Source organism: Gopherus evgoodei, chromosome 1, assembly GCF_007399415.2.
Source record: "Gopherus evgoodei ecotype Sinaloan lineage chromosome 1, rGopEvg1_v1.p, whole genome shotgun sequence".
In the NCBI taxonomy this organism is placed as follows: domain Eukaryota; kingdom Metazoa; phylum Chordata; order Testudines; family Testudinidae; genus Gopherus; species Gopherus evgoodei.
In genome coordinates this window covers 58,239,038-58,259,079 of record NC_044322.1, presented here as the reverse complement: position 1 = coordinate 58,259,079, position 20,042 = coordinate 58,239,038, and the positions used below count along the sequence as shown (strand labels likewise).

Here is a 20,042-nt window from a genome sequence, read left to right as displayed (position 1 = left end):
CTGTTGAGAGGGTCCCTGTCTGCAAAGGCAGGAAGGCTCTGGGAAGGTGTAGCACATTCCAGAACATTCTTTTCCACTTCTTCAAGTAGCCACAGCATGCATCCTCTCCACCAGCACCTCTTGCTGAAGGCACCATAAGTGCAGGGGAGCCAAGAGCCTGGCCACACCCCAAACCAGTTCGCCACACACCAATGGAGCACCACTGGATTCCCTGCCTAGTAGTCAAAAGCACTAGATCCATATTATGCTCTATTTGTGACCTGTGCTTGGAAAGGAAAGGGGGGAAGGGGAAGCTCTCTGTATAGCCTAGTGCACTCCAGGCAAGACATGTGAGAATGTTTCCCACTGTATACAATGCACCCGGGCAAAGCCAGGCTTAGAAAGGAGTTGTGTTACACACAATTTGGACCTTTCCTCGTATTCTTTCATGGGGAGACGATGGTGGCTCAAGAGAATTCCAGACCAAGTGTTTTGGGGAAAAAGGGAGCACTCGTGACCACTTTCATGTCACTAGTTCCACTTGGCTACCCCTCCACCCACCATACAACAGCCAGGAGAGGAAAGCACAGCAGCCAGCATCTGAATATCTCCTGTTGGCACACTGCCCTGCAAAGGCTGCGTCAGCCAGCAGAGATCTGGTAGAGCGTGAGCTGCAGTTTATCTGCATATTTCATAAGCAACCAAACACGTCTGATAATATCTATCAGGACAAAAGTACTGGACATTGAGTACAATTTAGCTATGTCCATGAACTCAAGCAATTTGTTTTTTTTTTAACTTTTGACTATAAACATTCTTTAAAAAAAACACCACTAGGAAAATTTATCCAAGTGGAACTAATATTAAATCATACGTAGCAACAACCCGGCTCTCCACCAGCATGAACGCAGCAATCATAAATCTCTGTTAGCTGTAATTTTTCACATATTTGGAATCTACCATCATGTAAATTAGTCTCGTTTGTACAATCAGTGTTGATGCCATTAAAATCAATCTCATTTGCCAAGACATATGAGCACAACAGTCCCTGGACTTGATAATTTTTCAGTTCAAAAATCATCTTGGACTAGGTTCTTAACCTGAGTTTTACAGCACGAAATCAGATTGCATTTGGAAACAGTACTCTTATAATTGAAAATTGACAACAGACCTACCATTCATTTTTATTGGCACTTCCAGGTGCTTTAACTCCTTTATTTACTTTTGTTCTGGGGCTGCCAGCTATTCCAACTTCACATATTTCTTCCCTGTCCCTGCCTATTGTTGCCACAAGAATTTCCGTGTAGTCAGAAAGAGAGAACACAGACTTCCCAGAGCCTTCCACCAGAGCTGGTCAGAAACTTTTCATTACAAGTTTTTGCAAACATTTTTCAAAATTTTAAAACCATGAGAGTGGTTGAATCTTTTTGAAAATTTGAAATTTCAACAACAAATTCATGAAAAATCCCCTCACCCCCAAAAAATCACTATTTTTTCTACCTTTTCTGCCTTTTCTCAGTGTCTGTTCTTCACTATGCATGGTGCTGTATGCCCTCAGTTAACAATGGACCCGCAACATTGGACTCTTATCTTCCTCAGATAGCTTAAAACCTGTATCCTCTATTTCTATCCCTGTCATCCTATGGCTCCGGTTACTGTAGTATCTGGGTACCCTACAATCATGAAAGGACTTTGTCCTCCCAGCACTCCTGTTTACGTAAGGGGAGTATTATTAGAGATGAGCGACTGAAGAAGAGACAGAGTAAGTGACTTGCCCAAGGTCACCTAGGACAGCATTTTTCAAAGTTCTGGACATGACCTAGTATTGGGTCGCAGCACGTAAGGCACTGGGTCACCCTGGTCAGCACCTCTGACCGGGATGTTAAAAGTCTTGTCGGCAGTGCTGCCCAGCTAAGGCAGGCTAGTGCCTTCCTGGTCCGACACCGCGCTGTGCCCTGGAAGCAGCCAGCAGCAGGTCCAGCTTCTAGGTGGGGGGGGCGGGGCACGGGGCTCCGCACATTGCCCCTGCCCCGAGCACCAGCTCCGCACTCCCATTGGCCAGTTCTTGGACAATGGGAACTGGGGGGGGCAGTGCCTCTAGGCGAGAGCCGTGCAGAGCCGCTTGTGCACCTCCACCTAGGAGCTGAACCTGCTGTTGGTTGCTACAGGCGCAGCGCGGTCCACAGGGCCAGGACAGGTGGAAAGCCTATCTTAGCAACCCCTCTGCGCTGCTGACCAGGAGCTGCCGGAGGTAAATCCGTGCCCCAGTCCCCTGCCCTAGCCATGAACCCCCCGAATCCTGAACCCTTTCCTGCACCCCAAACTCCTCATCCACAGCCCCACCCCAGAGCCTGCACCCCCAGCCAGGAGCCCCCTCCTGCACCCTAACCCCCAGCCTAGAGCCCCCACCTGCACACCAACCCCCTCATCCCCGGCCCCACCCCAGAGCCTGCACCTCCAGACTAGAGCCCTGACCCCGTCCCACACCCCAACTCCCTGCCTAAGCCCTGAGCCCCCCCCACCAAACCCAGAGCACTTCCCACACCCCAAACCCCTCATTCTCAGCTTTGTTGGGTCACGGGCATCAACAATTTTCTTCAACTGGGTCCCCAGAAAAAAAGTTTGAAAACCACTGACCTAGGAAGTCTGTGGCTGAGCCCAAATCTCCAGAGAGCCTCAGTCCAGCACTTAGCCACAAGACCATCCTCACTTCCCTAGCACACTTTCATGTATTCCAAGGTCAGAAGCAACCATTGTGATCATCTAGTCTGACCTCCTGTGTAACTGCCATAGACCTTCCCCAGGATAATTCCTAGAGCACATCTAGGAAAAACAGCCAATCTTGAATCACTTGGGTGTTATACGAACACATATATATACACATATAGCTGCTTCTCATGCTCCCTGGAGGCAGCAGGAGCTTTGGGGGTGGGGAGGGGAGGCGAAAGAGAATCTAGCCCCTGCTGGTTCTTCTCTCTGCTCAGATGAGGCACCCAGTGCTGCTCCCACTTCCTACTTGCTGCCAACCAGCTGCCTGCTAGAGCAGAGGAATCAGCAGGAGCCAAGAAAGGAGGAGAAAGGAAAGGGTTTATGATGTGAGTGGCCTGCCTCACCACATCAGTCATGTAACCAGTGAGTGACACCCCATCCTCAGGAACGGGAGATGGTGGCAGGCAGCAGAGCAGACTAGGGGCTGCACATGTCTAATTCAGAAATGTCGTATGCAGTGTGGACCAGCTAACACTAGGTTGAGCAGTGGGGCAAGGCTGGCAGATGCAAACAAGTGTATAAAATTGTCTTGTGATGCTAGCTAGCTAAATAGCCCAGAGATGAGGCCAGCCCTGTCTGACCCCAAGGATGTGTACGAAAAGGACATCCAGGGGCTGGCTGGAACTGGTCTGCATGAGCTGGAGGAATGTCCCAGCCTGTCTGGGCTGGAGAGGGGTCCATCATCAGAGCAGAGGGGAGCTGCTGAGCTGGGAGGGACAAAGGAAAAGTAAGTTGGTGGAACCAGCTGAGATGAAGAATATGTTGGGGGGGAGCCTGAAATTTTCAGTGGATATTGGCCCCTGGTTGGCAGCACAACCAGATCATTCCTGGGCAATCTGCTGAACACTGTTCTACCTGAGGGACTCCTTGGTGCTACTGGGGACATACCTGCAGATCCATTCTACACTCCAATGACTCCGTTTACTGGTGGCTGCCTAGCTGTATCCATCTGCCAGGTCTCACTGCTATCTCGAGATAGTGAGGTCACTACTTATTTATGGTGTTATTCAGTGAATTCTCATAGCTACTGCTTGATAGTCAGATCCACAGCAAAACACACTATCTGCCTCCTCCCTAATGTGATGAGCTATTCAGAACCCCCTGATCAATAGCTTTTGATCCCTTTGATAAGAAGGCGACAATCTGTCCTGGATGTGGCTTTCCATCTCCTATTTTTACTGCCCTGGGCTGTCTGGCGTGCATCTCTCCACTGACATCAGGGCTGCAGCCCAAGGACAGTCTCTTTGCTGGATATTTTTGCAACAATAAAACATTTTCATGGGGAAAGCTGCATCTTAACAGTAAATGGAGAGGGCTGTTAAAAGCCACAGCAAACCCGATTTGGCAGCAGACATTTCTAGTTTCCATATGCACCACACATGCCTCACAGCTGAGAAGCTGACAGAGAAATTTTAAAAGTCGAGAGGCCTGAAAGCATCTGCTAATCATTGTGGGTCATCTGCAAAGGACAGTCTGAGTGTTTAACTCTGCGTTTACCTCAACCATGAAGACTGCCCAGTGGATGCTTTTTGTGTGTGGTTCTTTATCTCTTCTACACTTATGTACTGATTATCATTATTAGGGGCAGACTGTGTGTGAGGGCACAAGTGAAGGAGAGGGCACAGAGAGCTCTCTGCCCCTTTCTTTGTGGCTGGGCTCTGTGAACGGGCACAATCACAGTCCTTGAGCTGTGGAACTAGGACATCTCCAGGCTAACGCTAAGATCAGGGAGCAGTATACTAAGGGAGGGAACATGGTACAAGTCCACCCTCTGCATTGGCCAGTGCTGCTGGGTGAATGATGTGTGCTGGACTTTCTACTCCAATGTGCACTCCCAGAACAGATGGGACTGATTTAAATTTTAGTCATGATTTAAAACTGCAAGCAATTAACTTAGATTTAAATAATACATTTTAATCCTGTTTTGCATCTGTACTTTGTAGTCATTTTCTTAAAGAAAGGTTAATTCTCACTGGTAACCATTAAACCAACTACATATAGCCTTTACACTAAGCTTGGTGCTTCTTTATGCTAGCCAGGAGGTCACTCTACATTTATTTAACCACTTATCTTAAAAGCAAAGAGGAGTCCAGTGGCACCTTAAACACTAACAGATTTATTTGGGCATAAGCTTCCATGGGTAAAAAACCCACTTCTTTAGATGCATGGAGTTAAAATTACAGATACAAGCATAAATATATATTGGCACATGAAGAGAAAGGAGTTTCCTTACAAGTGGAGAACCAATGTTGAAGGCCAATTCAGTCAGGGTGTAGTCAAGAGCGGCGCCAGGGTTTCTGACGCCCTAGGTGGACGGCCATTTCGCCGCCCCTCGCGGGTCCGGTGGACCTACTGCAGTCATGTCAGTGGATGGTCCGCTGCTGGAAAGGCTCCGGTGGAGCTGCCGCAGTGATGCCAGCGGGCGGTCTGCTGGTCTAAAGGCTCCGGTGGACCTGCCGCAGACATGATTGCGGTAGGTCCGCCGGAGCCTTTAGACCAGCGCACCGTCCGCCGAAATGACTGCGGCAGCTCCACCAGAGCCTTTCCAGCAGCGGACCGTCCACTGGCATGACTGCGGTAGGTCCACCGGACCCGTGTGCTGCCCCCCTGGCAAAATAGCACCCCCCAAAAAATTCTGGCGCCCTAGGCCATTGCCTAGGTCGCCTAAATGGTAGCGCCTGCCCTGGGTGTAGTGAACCAACCACACCAGCCACACCATCATGGGCTCATTCACCTACACGTCTACTAATGTGATATATGCCATCATGTATATATCTGATTGTCATGGTATAATTCCCCACACTGAACCTTAGCATCCAAAAGATGGGGTACCAGCATGAATTCCTCTAAGCTCAATCACCAGCTTAGTACCTGTAGCGCTGCCACCAACCAGGAATTCCAGTGCCTGGTACACTCTGGTCCCCCCAAAACCTTGCCCAGGGACCCCCAAGACCCAGACCCTCTGGATCTTAACACAAGGAAAGTAAACCCTTTCCCTCACCATTGCCTCTCCCAGGCTTCCCCTCCCTGGGTTACCCTGGAAGATCACTGTGATTCAAACTCCTTGAATCTTAAACAGAGAGGAAAATGCACCTTTCCCCCTCCTTCTCTCTCTCCCTCCCAGATTCTCCCTGAGAGAGACGGTAATCCTAACACAGAGAGAAATTAACCTCTCTCTCTCCCTTCCCTCCTTTCTCCCCACCAATTCCCTGGTGGATCCAGACCCAGTCCCCTGGGGTCTCACCAAAATAAAAAAAATCAGGTTCTTAAACAAGAAACTTTTAATTAAAGAAAGAAAAACAGTAAAAAGTATCTTTGTAAATTTAAAAAAATGGAATAGGTACAGGGTCTTTCAGCTATAGACACTGGGAATACCCTCCCAGCCTAAGTATACAAGTACAAATTAAAATCTTTTCAGCAAAATACCAATTTGAACTCCTTTCAGCCAAATACACATTTGAACTCCTTCCAACCAAATACACATTTGCAAATAAAGTAAACAAACATAAGCCTAACTTGCTTTATCTACCTAGTACTCACTATTCTGAACTGATAAGAGTCTGTATCGGAGAGATTGGAGAGAAACCTGGGTGCACGTCTGATCCTTCTGAGCCCCCAGAGTGAACAACAACCAAACACTAACAGCACACACACAAACTTCCCTCCCTCAAGATTTGAAAGTATCCTGTCCCCTGATTGGTCTTCTGGTCAGGTGACAGCCAGGCTCACTGTTCTTGTTAATCCTTTCCAGGCAAAAGAGATATGAAGCACTTTTGTTCTACTAACTCTTACTTATCTGTTTATGACACTGATGCATCTGACTAAGTGGGTATTCACCCACGAAAGCTCATGCTCCAATAAGTCTGTTAGTCTATAAGGTGCCACAGGACTCTGCTGCTTTTACAGATTTAAAAGTAGCCATTCTTCAACAAAAAAAAACCTTCAAAAACAGACTTCAAAGAGAAACTGCAGAGCTACAATTCATTTCCAAACTTAATACTATCATTTTGGGCTTGACTAGAGACTGGGAGTGGCTGGCTCACTACAAAAGCAATTTCTCCTCTCTTGGTATTAACACCTCCTCATCAATTATTGAGAGTAGACCACATCCACCCTGACTGAATTGACCTTCAAGATTGGTTCTCTACTATATATGTATGCCTGTATCTATCATTTTCACTCCATGCATCTGAAGAAGTGGGGTTTTTACCCATGAAAGCTTATGCCTAAATAAATCTGTTATTCTCAGGGCTGCCCACAGGATTCAGGGGGCCTGGGGCAAAGCAATTTTGGGGGACCCTTCCATAAAAAAAATTGCAATACTATATTCTCATGGGGGCCCCTGTGGGGCCCGGGGAAATTGCCCCACAGCAATTGCCCCCCATGGGCGGCCCTGGGAAAAATAAACCTTCCGCATCTTGGCACAAACCCAGTTTTGAGAAAACTTCTTTACAAGGTATCACTGGTTCTCAGAATCAGTTAGTGCTAAAAGGCACTAAAGCTCATTAAAAGAGTTGGACAAATATTTTCCACCAAAACTTTTTTTGGACCGAAAATTAGGGGTTTTTAAAAAGCAGAAAAAAATCACTGACAATGTCTGCTTTCCTTCAAAATTTTTTGTGGTTTTTTTAATTGAAAAGCTGAAATTAGTCTGCCAAAACCTGAACATGGTTTGGGATTTCAGAAGTGTGTGGCCAAATATTTGATGCTTGCTGTGTTTGATTGTTTAAAGAAACAATAAAAAATTCTGCTTAAAAAAATCCAAAATTTTTGAATCACCTCAGCTTGTGACCAAACCCCTGGCCCATCCAGTCAGAGATTTTTCCAGGTTTCTGAAACTCTGCTGGCTTCCTTGACTCATATCTGTCTCCATAACTTTGGGTTCATTTAGGTTAGAACATAAGAACAGCCATACTGGGTCAAACCAAAGGTCCATCCAGCCCAGTATCCTGTCTACTGACAATGGCCAATGCCAAGTGCCCCAGACGGAGTGAACCCAACAGGTAATGATCAAGTGATCTCTCCCCTGCCATCCATCTCCACCTTCTGACAAACAGAGGCTAGGGATACCATTCCTTACCCATCCTGGCTAATAGCCATTAATGGACTTAACCTCCATGCATTTCTCTGTTTCCTAGAGACTGGCTCCATGGAGTCCCTCACAGACTGGAGATGGTTACTGTGGGTTTGTCTTTAGTATAGCTTATGTACATACTCCAGGAACTGAGCTTTTGAGCTTGTTCCAGAATCTGGGATGAGCCTATGTTGTGGAAAACTGACACGCTCAAAATAGCACATGCATGTGAATGGACACAGGGTGCCAAAATTAAATTAACCCAGGGGTTCTCAAACGGGGGGTCGGGACCCCTCAGGAGGTCACAAGGTTATTACTGGGGGTCGCAAGCTGTCAGCCTCCACCTCAAATCCCGCTTTGCCTCAAGCATTTATAATATTGTTAAATATATAAAAAGGTGTTTTTAATTTATAAGGGGGTGGTTGCACTCAGAGGTTTGATATGTGAAGGGGTCACCAGGACAAAAGTTTGAGAACCACTGAATTAACCCCTCTGAAGCCTCAAGGAATGCGGTGGAGGGGTGTCTCCTTTAGTAGAGTTAGGAAGGACGTAGGTGGTGTAGGATATTGCTCTTCTCATGTGATTCCTTCCCCCAATGGCTAATTTTAAATGAAGCTACCCTCCCCTGACATGAATCTCCCTATGGCACTGAAATTAAATGTAGACTATCATTTGGCATTTAAGAAGTGAAAGGAATGATAGCCCTAATGGAAAAGCTCACAGCTTGGCTCTTCTGCAAGCCTCAAACTGCTGAATGAACTTTAGGGTAGGGAAGGCTGTGCCTCCCAAACAGCCTGGCCCTGCCCCCTATCTGACCCCCACCCACTTCCTGCCCCCCAACTACCCACTCCCCTCAGAATCCCCGACCCATCCTGCTCCTTGCCCCCTCACTATCTCCCAGAGATCCCCCACCACCACCACCCCAGGACCCCACTCCTGCTCCCTGTCCTCTGACTGCCCTGACTCCTATCCACACACCCCCGATGAGTCCTGACAGACCCCCGGAACGCCCACGATCCAACCCCCCCATTCCCTGTCCCCTGACCGACTCCCGCAACCTCTGCCCCCTCCCTGTCCCCGGGACTCCCTGCCCCTTATCCAACCCCCCCAGCCCCAGCCTCTTACCCCCGGCTCCCCCCTCACCGGAGCCTCAGCACGTCGTACCCAGGAGCGTCCCTAAACAGTGGTGCAGCGTGGCTCCGGTGGGGCTCCTGAGCTCCTCCCTGCTCAGAGCCATGTGCTAAGGGGAGGAGCTGCTCGACCCGGAGCTTGCAGCCCCGCCCCCTTACCACACGGCTCTGAGTGGGGCGGAGCTCAGGCCCCGCCAGAGCCACGCTGCACCACTGTTCAGGGACACCCCTGGATGCGCTGAGGCTCCGGGAGAGGGGCAGAGGCGGGGTTGGGCCGGGACCAGGGCGAGTCTCACCTGTTCTCTCGGGGGCCCCTGTGGAGCCCGGGGCCTGGGGCAAATTGCCCCACTTGTCCCCCACCCCAGGCGGCCCTGGTTAGTCTTTAAGGTGTCACCAGACTCTTCATTGTTTTTGTGGATACAGACTAACATGGCTACCCCTCTTATACTTGGCACTTAGCTTAACTTACATTTATTCAGATACTGAATTTTTACTATGTAAAAAAATGGTCAATGATGCATTTCTTATTTACTAGATGATTACTTTTAAACTTATGATTTGTGTAAAGCTCTGTTTGGATGGAAATTAAACTCAAATTAAAAATGCACAAAACCAGCATTTAATTCCTAAAAATGAAACAAAGCTATATTACATGTGCTCAATACATAAGAAAAAAAAAGTTCCTCATAACATATTTTGCATTAAAACTAACTTATTAGTTAAACAAATATTATCTGTATTAGTGAATTGAACTGATAGTTTCTGGCTGCGAAATGGTGTTCACCCCACACTAGCACTGAAAGGATTTGTGAGGCTGAGAAGAGGCAAGTTACCTGGATAGGCCACAGCTGGGGCGAATTAGGTGGCCTAAGTAATCCCTGAATGATGATGGAGGCCAGCTGGAAGGAACAGACAGGACTAGTATAAAACCAGGAAGCTGGCAGCGGAAGGGAATGGCAGCAAGGGAGCCTGTGGCTACTCTCTGGATGTTAGAGATGCAAACAAACTTGGGGCGGGGTGTAGAAACCCCAGAGCCTGAAGGAACTGGCTTTATCTAGAAGGGTGGTGGAGCAAAAGCCTAGAAGAGGTGGAGTAGGAAAAGGCTCAGGGAAATAGCAGCAAGGTGGGACACTGCAAATCTTAGTTGCTAATTAGAAGGTCCCTCGGCTGGAACCCACAGTAGAGGGCAGGTCTGGTTTCCCCTATTAGCCACTGGAGAAGTGGCACAGTCAGTGCAGCACGGGAGAAGGCTGCCATTTTGGATGGAGAGACTTTGATAACCCCCCAGAAAGGGAAAACCACAGTGTGACCTGGCCAGAGGGTCACGTGACAGACAGCACCGTGAGTCACAATGAGAGAGAGAGAGAGAGAGAGAAAAGGGAGGATGGCAGGGTGCATGAACAATGACAAGAAGGGAGTGTTCGACTTGGGAGGAGCTAATCCCCAGCGCAGCCAGTAGGAGGCACCCTAGCAATGCGTGGACCCAGTGTGACATTGGTCACTATGATTTCAAGATTTTAGAACCAGCACATTTCCTCCTCACACCTCATTTTAATTCATAGGTTGGAAGAGGAAAACAAGCTTCCTTGCTATTTCAACTTCCAGTTGGTTTCTCAACTTTGAATGAACTAGTCATTGAACTGAAATAGCCGAATGAAATGAAAACAGTTCTCTGCACTTGCAGAAGAGGTTACTGCTGTCAAAAGCTGGTTTAGCCCGTCAACAAACTATGGTTCCATCTGCTTAGCCAATGACTTCCACTCGTTCAGTGCTTCGACTTTCTTTAAAACCTGGCAGTAAATATATAGTGCAGGGGTTGGCAACCTCTGGCATGCGGTTTGCCAGGGTAAGCACCCTGGCAGGCTGGGCCAAGCACCCTGGCGTGCCAGGTCAGTTTGTTTACCTGCCGCGTCAGCAGGTTCGGACACTCACGGCTCCCACTGGCCACAGTTCGCCATCCCAGGCCAATGGGGTCTGCGGGAAGCGGCGCGGGCTGAGTGATGTGCTGGCCACGGCTTCCCACTGCCCCCATTGGCCTGTATTACCATTTTTCTCCTTGACCAGCCAGTCCCATTTACCCACTCATTGTTCCTCACCCATTCAGTCTCTTCTCCACGTCTCCTTCATTGCACATCAGGCTTACTGTGTCTAAGACTGCCAAACAGGCCAGCTCTGCTTGTTAAAATGTTTGGCCCTCCCTGAGTTCACTCACTATAGTAATCACAGGAGCTGCTGCAAACAGAACTCCTTACTTGAGTCCCACACCAGTGCTTTTAGATCTGCAAGGGAAACAGGTCATGCTCACCATGAAGTCTATGCAACTCCCTCATCTCCACCAGTCGAAAAGGAGGAGCGAAGAAAGGACCAAACTACTGCTGCATTGTGTGAGAGTGCGCTAGGCTCTGGAACTTGCCTCTGTCCCTGCCCAGGTCTGCCAGCTCACAGTTCCTCATGCATCAATCAAGGGAAATCTGCTCCACCACTCCCAACTGCTGAGGGAGACCATCAGCAGTCAAGGTGGAACTCCCTACCTCAAAAACCAATGAAGACCTATTCTCACACAGGACAGTAGGACTTCCTGGCTGGGGAGTTCTCTAGTTGCTGCTTAAAACAGGGCTCTTTGTTCATGTCCCCACAGCATCTGGTGTCAGAAAGGAGTGAATCCCTCTATAAAGGAGTAAAGGAAAGAAAGGAGACATCCCAGACTACCAGAGCAATGAGTGAATGGAGAGAGTGGAAAATCACGGAGGAAAGCTGGGATCTCCTAGTGCAAATGGCTGTGCTAGAGAAATTTGACTTTGGCAACTCAGGCAGCTGGCCTTGCTGGATCCATAGATTTGAGTGATTCCAAATGGCCTCTAGTTTAACAAAAAGAAAGCACAAGAATACCAGATAAATGCTCTGATATTTGACATGGGTGATGCAGCTTATGTGTGCCCTATCCCTCTCTGCTGAGGATAAGAAAGAATGCTTCAAAGAGAAAGTATCAGAGGGGTAGCCGTGTTAGTTTGGACATGCATCCAACGAAGTGGGTATTCACCCATGAAAGTTCATGCTCCAAAACGTTTGTTAGTCTATAAGGTGCCACAGAACTCTTTGCTGCTTTCAAAGAGAAAGAGGCTTTTGATTTGGAATGTTAAAAGAAGAACTAATAAGAGACACAATAGTTGTTGGCATAAGAGACATCAATTCACCAGAACAGCTTCAGTTAGACCCAGATCTCACATGAGCAAAAGCTATAGCAAAAAGTGAGAAAGCAAGAAACCCTAAAGAAACAACCGTGAAGAGCAAATACAAATATGACAGGAGCAGTCAGACCAAATTTACCACAAGAACAGTGCACAATTAGAGAGGGAGAGACCAAGGAACCATAATAAGAGGGAAGCTTGAAAAAGCTGTGGCACATACAGCACATATGGCAAGACACCAAACCGCAACTGGCAACAACGTCCAGTAAAAGGAGCAGAATGTAGGAGATGCTACTAAATGGAACATTTTGCAATAGCACGCAGGTCATTAAGAGTAGCAGAAACAACCAAGAGGGAGCGTTATCATCAGAGGACAATGAGGCCATGCTTCTAAGGACTATATTCTCAATAGGAGAGACAACTCCTTGGTACACAAGCATGAATTGAAATGTCCTTAAATCTTAAATTTAAAACTGATATTGGGGCAGTCGGCATTTCAATTCCAATAAAATATTATAATTGATCCTGAGATGGAGATCCACAAAGACCAAATAAAATTTTATGTGGGGCTAGAAACACTACCTAAACCTTGGGTGTTCGTGGCCAGTTCCTTGAGAAATTGGGGAAAGGATGGAATGTTCTTCATCAAATAATATATGTAATTCAAGGACTGACAACTCTCCTACTAAGGCTGCTAGCATACAAGGTCTACACCTAGTAGAGAAACTGGAATGGCAAAAAGCTAACTGTAGGGAAGATGTGTCCACATGTCTTCACAGGACTTTGTAGGGGGAGTACAAAAGGGAATTGGTGCCATCAGTACTTCCTTTGCTCGGACAGCCTCATGCCACATTCCTATATGCTTGCTAGGAAGTCAAAGAAGAATTAAAGGAAATGAAAGATATAGGGGCTATTTCCCAGACAGAAGAAACCACTGACTAGTGTGCAGGCATGGTTGTAGTATCAAAGCCCAATGGCAAAATCCAGATTTGTTTGGGCCTTAATAAAAGCATATGCAGAGAAAGACACACAATTCCTGCAGCTGACCAGACGTTAGCTCAGTTATCAGAAACCAAAGTCTTCTCAAAGTTAGATGCTACAGCCAGTTTCTAGCAAATCCCCCTTGCTAAAAATCCATCCCATTAACAACATGTCACCTAATTTGGAAAGTACTGTGGGGTTTTGTGTGTTTGTGTTCTATTCAGTATATCTTCCATACCAAAAGACTTCCAAAAGAGAATCTCTCACCTCGTGTCAGGTTTGCCAGGTATTCTATGCCATGCAGATGATGTGTCGGTATATGGCAGAGATAAAAATGAACATGATGAGCAACTTCATGCAGTTCTGACATGCTTCCAATTGGTTTCACTCTGAAATGTGAATTTGGAAAGGAGCAGCTAAAATTTGTCGGACACAATTATCAAACAGGGAATATAGCTTGATTCAGACAAAGTGAAGACATTACTTGCCTTACCCAAACCCAAAGTTGTTTCTGCTATAAGAAGATTCCTAGGCATGACAAATTATTTTGGGAAATTCTTACCAAGTTTAGTTCATCCAACACAACCCTCAAGAGATCCCCTGGATGATTACAATATGCAGATCTGGGGCAGTGACAACAAAATACATTTAATAAAATAAAAGAATGACTGACATTTCCACCAGTTTTGGCACAATATTCAGTAAGCTATCCAACAATAGTAGTGGTGTATGCATCACATAAAGGCAGCCAGAAGAAGACCGGAGACCTGCTGCATTTGTATCAAGAAGCCTCACAGAAATCAAACAGTGTCATGCTCAACTGGAAAAGGAAGCTTTATTAGTCACTTGAGCCTGTGAATAGTTCAGTGTATATCTGTTTGGCTTGGATTTCAGAAACAGACCAAAAGCTACTAGTGGTGTTATTGGGTTCAAAACCACTGAATAACTTTCCACCTAGGATTCAAAGATTTTGATGAGGGCTAACATGATTCTCTTTCAACATAGAACACATACCAGGGAAAGCACTCAGAGCAGCAGACACTCTAGAGCCCCAGTTGAATGGCCACCGATAAAAGAAGAAAAGTCTTTAGAGACAGATGTCAAAATCTGCATCGGCCTATCTTCAGCAGAAGTTCCGATGAGAAGATGAATAAGGACACCTTTACCTGTGGCACTAATACATCTTAAGCCTAAGTGGCTTGACCTGAAACCATTTTGAGAATAGGATGTTGAAACAAAAATTCAGCAGCCACAAGACTTCAAGTGTTTGGCACAGAACAAAAGCACTATCTGAACTGAGACCAGAGAACAAAGTGCAAAGTTGCTGGCAGTGGCTCGAGTGCATCATTACCAACCTCAGGGCTGACTGTTAGGAAACAGGGTATAACCCCCAAATTGTGAGTTCTATACTTAGATTTCACCAACCAATCATCAAGTATAAAATCCTCAGGAAAGACAATAGAGTTACAGACAGTCACCTTGGAAACTCTGATCTGTCTTGCCACCCGGGTGAGCCTACCTTTGTGACAGATGGTCCCTTACACTAAGAATCACAGCAATATTCAGGTCACTCCCAGTCACAAAGGACCAGTCACTTACACCAGGTTAACTGCACTTTAGAACTTACATCAAAAACAAAGCTTGCAGCGAATCCTATAATAAACTATCTAAATATTTATTAACTAGGAAAAGGAAAAGAGAGTTATATACAAGGTTAAAGCAGGTAAACATATATACACAAATGAGTTACAATCATAAGTTTCAAAAGTAATAGAAGCTTTTAGAATAAGCAAGCCCTATATGATCTCTAGGGCTAACCCAGGCTAAGCACTGAGAATTTCTTGCTTATGCCTAGTAAACCTTGTCCCACAGAGTCCAAGCAGCATAGAAATCCCATTCCTTCTTGTTAGAGGTTTTTTATCCCTCTCCTCCCTTGTGCTCTGAGATGCATTCTCAGCTGATGGGAGGAATCCACTTGTATCCATCTTCACAGGGGGAGGGCAAAACAACAAACATCTTTTGTCCCCTTTATCATCCCACAATAGTTCCCCAGGCTGCAGGGCCTTGTCCAAGGCCCCATAGAGGTACTGAGTTGCAGAGAAAGGCAGCAGGTCCAAAAACCGCTTGCCTGTGATGAGTAGCTTATACTGCAGTCTGCCTCAGGGAGCAGGGATTAGTTGGTGACTGGCAGTAGCCTATGACTGAGGTGAGGTGAGGTGGGGTTAGGGGTTAGGGGTTCCCTAGGGAACTGAGGGGTGTACTGCCAGGGGGCAGCATCCCAGATAACGGGGCACTGGAGTCCAGAGAGGGACATGGGGTTCCAGAGGCACTGGGATGCTGGCCTGCAGGGGCACTCCGGAGGCTAGATGAGCTAATTCCAGAGACGACCAGCGGGAGGTGCTGCAGGGGTGAGTCCCACATTGCTACACCTTGTAATATGGACTACAGATGTTATGAGTAAGATTAATACATGCAGAAACTCACAAGCATTACATAAAATCTAAATACTAAACACATTATTATAACTCTAGTATCTATTTTAACGCTACTAACACACTGGTGAGCCAGACCGATTCCAGCTATGTATTTGTCAGGGTTCCCTTGTGTCATAAACAGATAGTTAAGGGTTAATGTCTCTTTTACCTGTAAAGGTGAACAAGCTCAGTGAACCTGACCAGAGGACCAATTGGGGTACAAGATACTTTCAAATCTTGGTGGAGGGAAGTCTTTGTTTGTGCTGTTTTTTTTTTTGTTCTCTCTTGGAGCTAAGAGGGGCTAGACGTGCAACCAGATCTTTCTCCAATCTTTATGAAACAGTCTCTTATGTTCAAAATAGTAAGTACTAGATAGAAGGCGGAGTAGTCTTTATGTTTGTTTTCTTTATTTGCAAATGTGTATTTTGCTGGAAGGATATTTTACCCTTGTTTGCTGTAACTTGTAACTTAGGCTAGGGGGGATGGAGTCCCTTTAGTCTATGTATAAGCTTAGACCCTGTAAACATTTTCCATCTTGATTTTACAGAGATATTTTTTACTTTTTTCTTTCTTTAATTAAAAGCTATCTTTTTTTAGAACCTGATTGATTTTTTTCCTTGTGTAAAACTCAAGGGGATTGGGTCTGAACTCACCAGGGAGTGGTGAGGGGAGAGAAGGGGGGGGGGAAAGGTTAATTCCTCTCTGTTTTAGGATCCAAGGAGTTTGGATCAGTGTATCTCTCAGGGTAATCCAGAGAGGGGAAGTCTGGTAGGGGGGAAAGGAGGGGAAATGGTTTATTTCCCTTTGTTTTAAGACCCAATGGGTTTGGGTCTTGGGTCCTCCAGGGAAGATTTTGGGGAGACAGGGAGTGTACCAGACACTGGAATTTCTGGTTGGTGGCAGCGCTATCAGATCTAAGCTAGGAATTAAGCTTAGAAGGGTACATGCAGGTCCCCACTTTCTGGACGCTAAAGTTCAAAGTGGGAATAATACCTTGACACCTTGATGCATGGGGACCAGGGCTCTGGAGTTGTGCTCTGGCTCTGCTCCAGCTCCAGGCAAAAACCTGCAGCTCCACTGCTCCGTGCTCCAGCTCCAGGTTCTGCTCCAAAGACCTGATGGGGATCTTGGCATAATCTGGCACCTGGTCTACCAGCATCACACAGTTTGGCTCAAAAGCTCCCAAACATTTGGAACTATTCAGAACTTGTCAGAAACTCCAAGATCCTACCGAGTGGAGCCACCAAAAGGACTTATCTGGAGGAATTGGGTTCATCTTTAACATTTCCGAACACAACAAAGAGAGGATCTGGGACTTACAATATGCTGTCAGGAAGTGAGTCCCCTCCACAGGGAACTCCACACACAAACTCAACAGATGTGAGAACATAAATGGAAGACTGATCAGACCCCCTCAAAGACTTGTTTTTTTAGACTATTGCTCAGGATTATTTAAAAACAATTGATTTGGGGAAATAGCAGTGTAAATAGTTTTACAGATTCATAGATTCCTAGGCCAAAATGGACCACTGTGTCCGTCTATTCTGACCTCCTGTAAAATACACCATAGAACTTCCCGAAAATAATTCCTAGAGCATATCTTTTATTTTAAGGAATCTGAAGTTTATTTTGACTTGGGGTGTGTGTGTGTGTGAGTGTGAGTGTGTGTGTGTGTGTGTGTGTGTGTGTTTATAATTTAAGTTTTAACCTTTTATTATAAAGAAAGGGAGTCATGGAGCGATTAGAGTTCTTGATCCTCCATATTACCAGATAGGACTAGGATGTGTTGCAGCAGGTAGCTTAATAAAGGTGTAGAACTGATAAATGAAATTGTTTTTAATTGTTCATTTTATTAATGTAACTTCTGTTCACCATTCACTACACTTGGCTACACTGTAACTTCTGTTCCATATTGTAATTCAAACCCCATTTTAAAATACTCACTCCATTTTGTAAAAGCTTCCTCCAACCTTCATTTTTGCAAACCCTGCTGTAATCTTATTAGTTTAGTTTAGATGTGTGAATGAGGTATGTATGAATGATGGAATCAACCTCCAGCCCCAGCCTGTCCTGATGAGATAAAGTTCAAATACCAACGGCTGAAGACCTAGACAACAGCCCTAAACAAAGTAAGAAGCATCCACCCTAAAAAGAAAAGGACAACAGAACAACAGAAGGAAGATCAAAGCCAGGTTCAAGGCTGAAAGTCATGCCTGCAATTGATGAGTGATCAATCTAAACCCAGAAGCAGCGTGACACAGCAAGACCTATAGACTTTGAATCCAAACTAAAAGCCTATAAAAAAGAAGGGTGAGATGAGAGACTCTGGGTAACATTCTGCTGCCAACATGGAAGGACATCAGTGCCTGCCCAACAGAGATCCAGCTTGTCCTTGTGCCCGGCTTTCCTGGCCAGTTAGCCGCCACAAGCTACGAACCCATGCTACAAAATCAAGCTATGAACTTAAGCTATCTTCAGGACTAGTAACTATGCAGCAGCTGCAGAACACCTGATGGATGTGTGTGTGTGTGTGAGAATGTATGTGTGTGTGTGTGTATGTGTGTGTGTGTGTGTATAGGTATTAGGTATAATGTGTGTGTATCAGGACTAGTAACTATGCAACAGCTGCAGAACATCTGATGGATGTGTGTGTGTGTGTGTGTGTGTGTATAGGTATTAGGTATAATGTGTGTGTATAAGAATTAAGATATTAGTTGTTAATCATGAATCAAATTGTTATCATAATAAATGAGGCATCTTTGTCTTGTCCCCTTTAATAAGATCCTGCTGGTTTTTACTGGTCTAATATAATTGGTATAACATTTTGGTGGAGAATAGCGAAAGGGGGATTATTGGTATTTTTGCCTCATTTATTGTAAACCAATCTATGTGCACACAACCGGCTCTACCGAGCACGGTTCTATTCTTGGTTAACCAAAACCTGCTGGCCCCCATGTGGGTAGCAGGAAAATAAAGAGCTCTTAAAATTGTTAACAAAACCTGCTGGCCTCTGAAGAGATAGTAGAAAACTTAAAATTGTTAACAATACCTGCTGGCCTCCGAAGAGGTAGTAGAAAACTTAAAATTGTTAACAAAACCTGCTGGCCTCCGAAGAGGTAGCAGAAAACATAAAATTGTTAACAAAACCTGCTGGCCTCTGGATAGGTAGCAGGAAAAGAAAGAAAAATCAGGGGCAGCAAGAGGGTCCCAGGGGCCAGCAGTGCTGCTTGCTGAACAAAATTAAAAATGTTTAAGAAAAGGCAAGGGAAAACAGTCTCAGAGGGAGGAATAGAGTCAAAAGTAGCTTCTACCTCACCTTTTATTAAAGAGATAATGCCTTCTAAACAAATCCTTCAGAGATATGGGCATAGTCCTTAGACTGAACAAGCCCTTGCAGATATCTGCACCATTTCGGACCTAGAGGATAGGTTGGCCCAATATATCCTCACATGTAAACCCCCAAATGCAACAAAAAGAGATGCTGCAGGGATCTGGCTGCTGTGGGAGGCTTGTAATGACAGCTACCTCCACCTAACAGACTGTAAAAAGAAGAAAAAGAAAAAAAGGAACATTTGAGACCCCAGAAGGGGCAGACTTTTGGGACCCCTCTGGAGAGTGGAAAGGGGGATATTTGGGTAGATTCCTCCTCCCAGGGCCAAAATGCCATTGCAACAGTAACAACGGTCCTGCTTCTGCCTCAGACCTCAGGCCATGGCAAAGTGGCTGGAGATTTTAAAATAAAAAAATCTAAAGTCACAAAGAAATGCACCACTTAATTAGCATTTGTGCAGCCCCAAGTACCAAACACACTGTGGCAAAGACTGAGCAGGGTCTGCCATATGGGAGCACTGTGCTAATTTGTTTCTAAGCTTCTACTTTTCAGGCTCTAAACGAGAACATCAGGAGAGCTGGTACCAGCTGAAGAGATATAAAATACCACGGTTATAGTGTCGCAACAAAGTCTGTGTTGCATGTTCTGTGTTGTATGTTCTATGTCTGTCTCTACTGGTGTCCTGTGCTAGCATTGGGTCCAGAAAAAAAAAACAGAAAGAAAGAAATACTACACTAGACAGGACAAATGTCTTTTCCTCTCTCTACTTCCCCCAAGTCCATCCACTTAGCAATCACCACTTGTGTCCAAAAAAAAAACAACAAAACACTTTGGTCCCCAGTGCATCAGGTTTATTTTTTGGTAGGTTCTCTAATAGTCATTTTGTTGTTAATGTTTGTTATTGATACATTTGTATTGTTAGTTACATTCGCTTATATTGTTAATTTCACACTTTCCTCTATGCACTCTGGTTCTACTCCCCCAAGCCCTAAAGGGTAGTTCTTGGGCCCTCATAACTTGTAAAACCTTGGCCCATAATTGTAAGGCCCCATCTTTCAGGTTCCCAGAAACCTCTTGAGAACAACTGTTAAAAATAGGGGATTCTGCAACATTTTA

At 45.6% G+C, this 20,042-nt stretch overlaps 1 long non-coding RNA gene across 1 annotated transcript; it reads left to right on the top strand.

Annotated features, from left to right (window-relative positions):
• Window positions 1-2,587: 2,587 nt before the first annotated feature.
• LOC115645944 lies at window positions 2,588-18,982 on the top strand. Its single transcript, XR_003998877.1, has 3 exons — window positions 2,588-2,599; window positions 7,222-7,226; window positions 18,888-18,982. It is a non-coding gene; the product is annotated as an uncharacterized LOC115645944 (long non-coding RNA).
• Window positions 18,983-20,042: the final 1,060 nt, after the last annotated feature.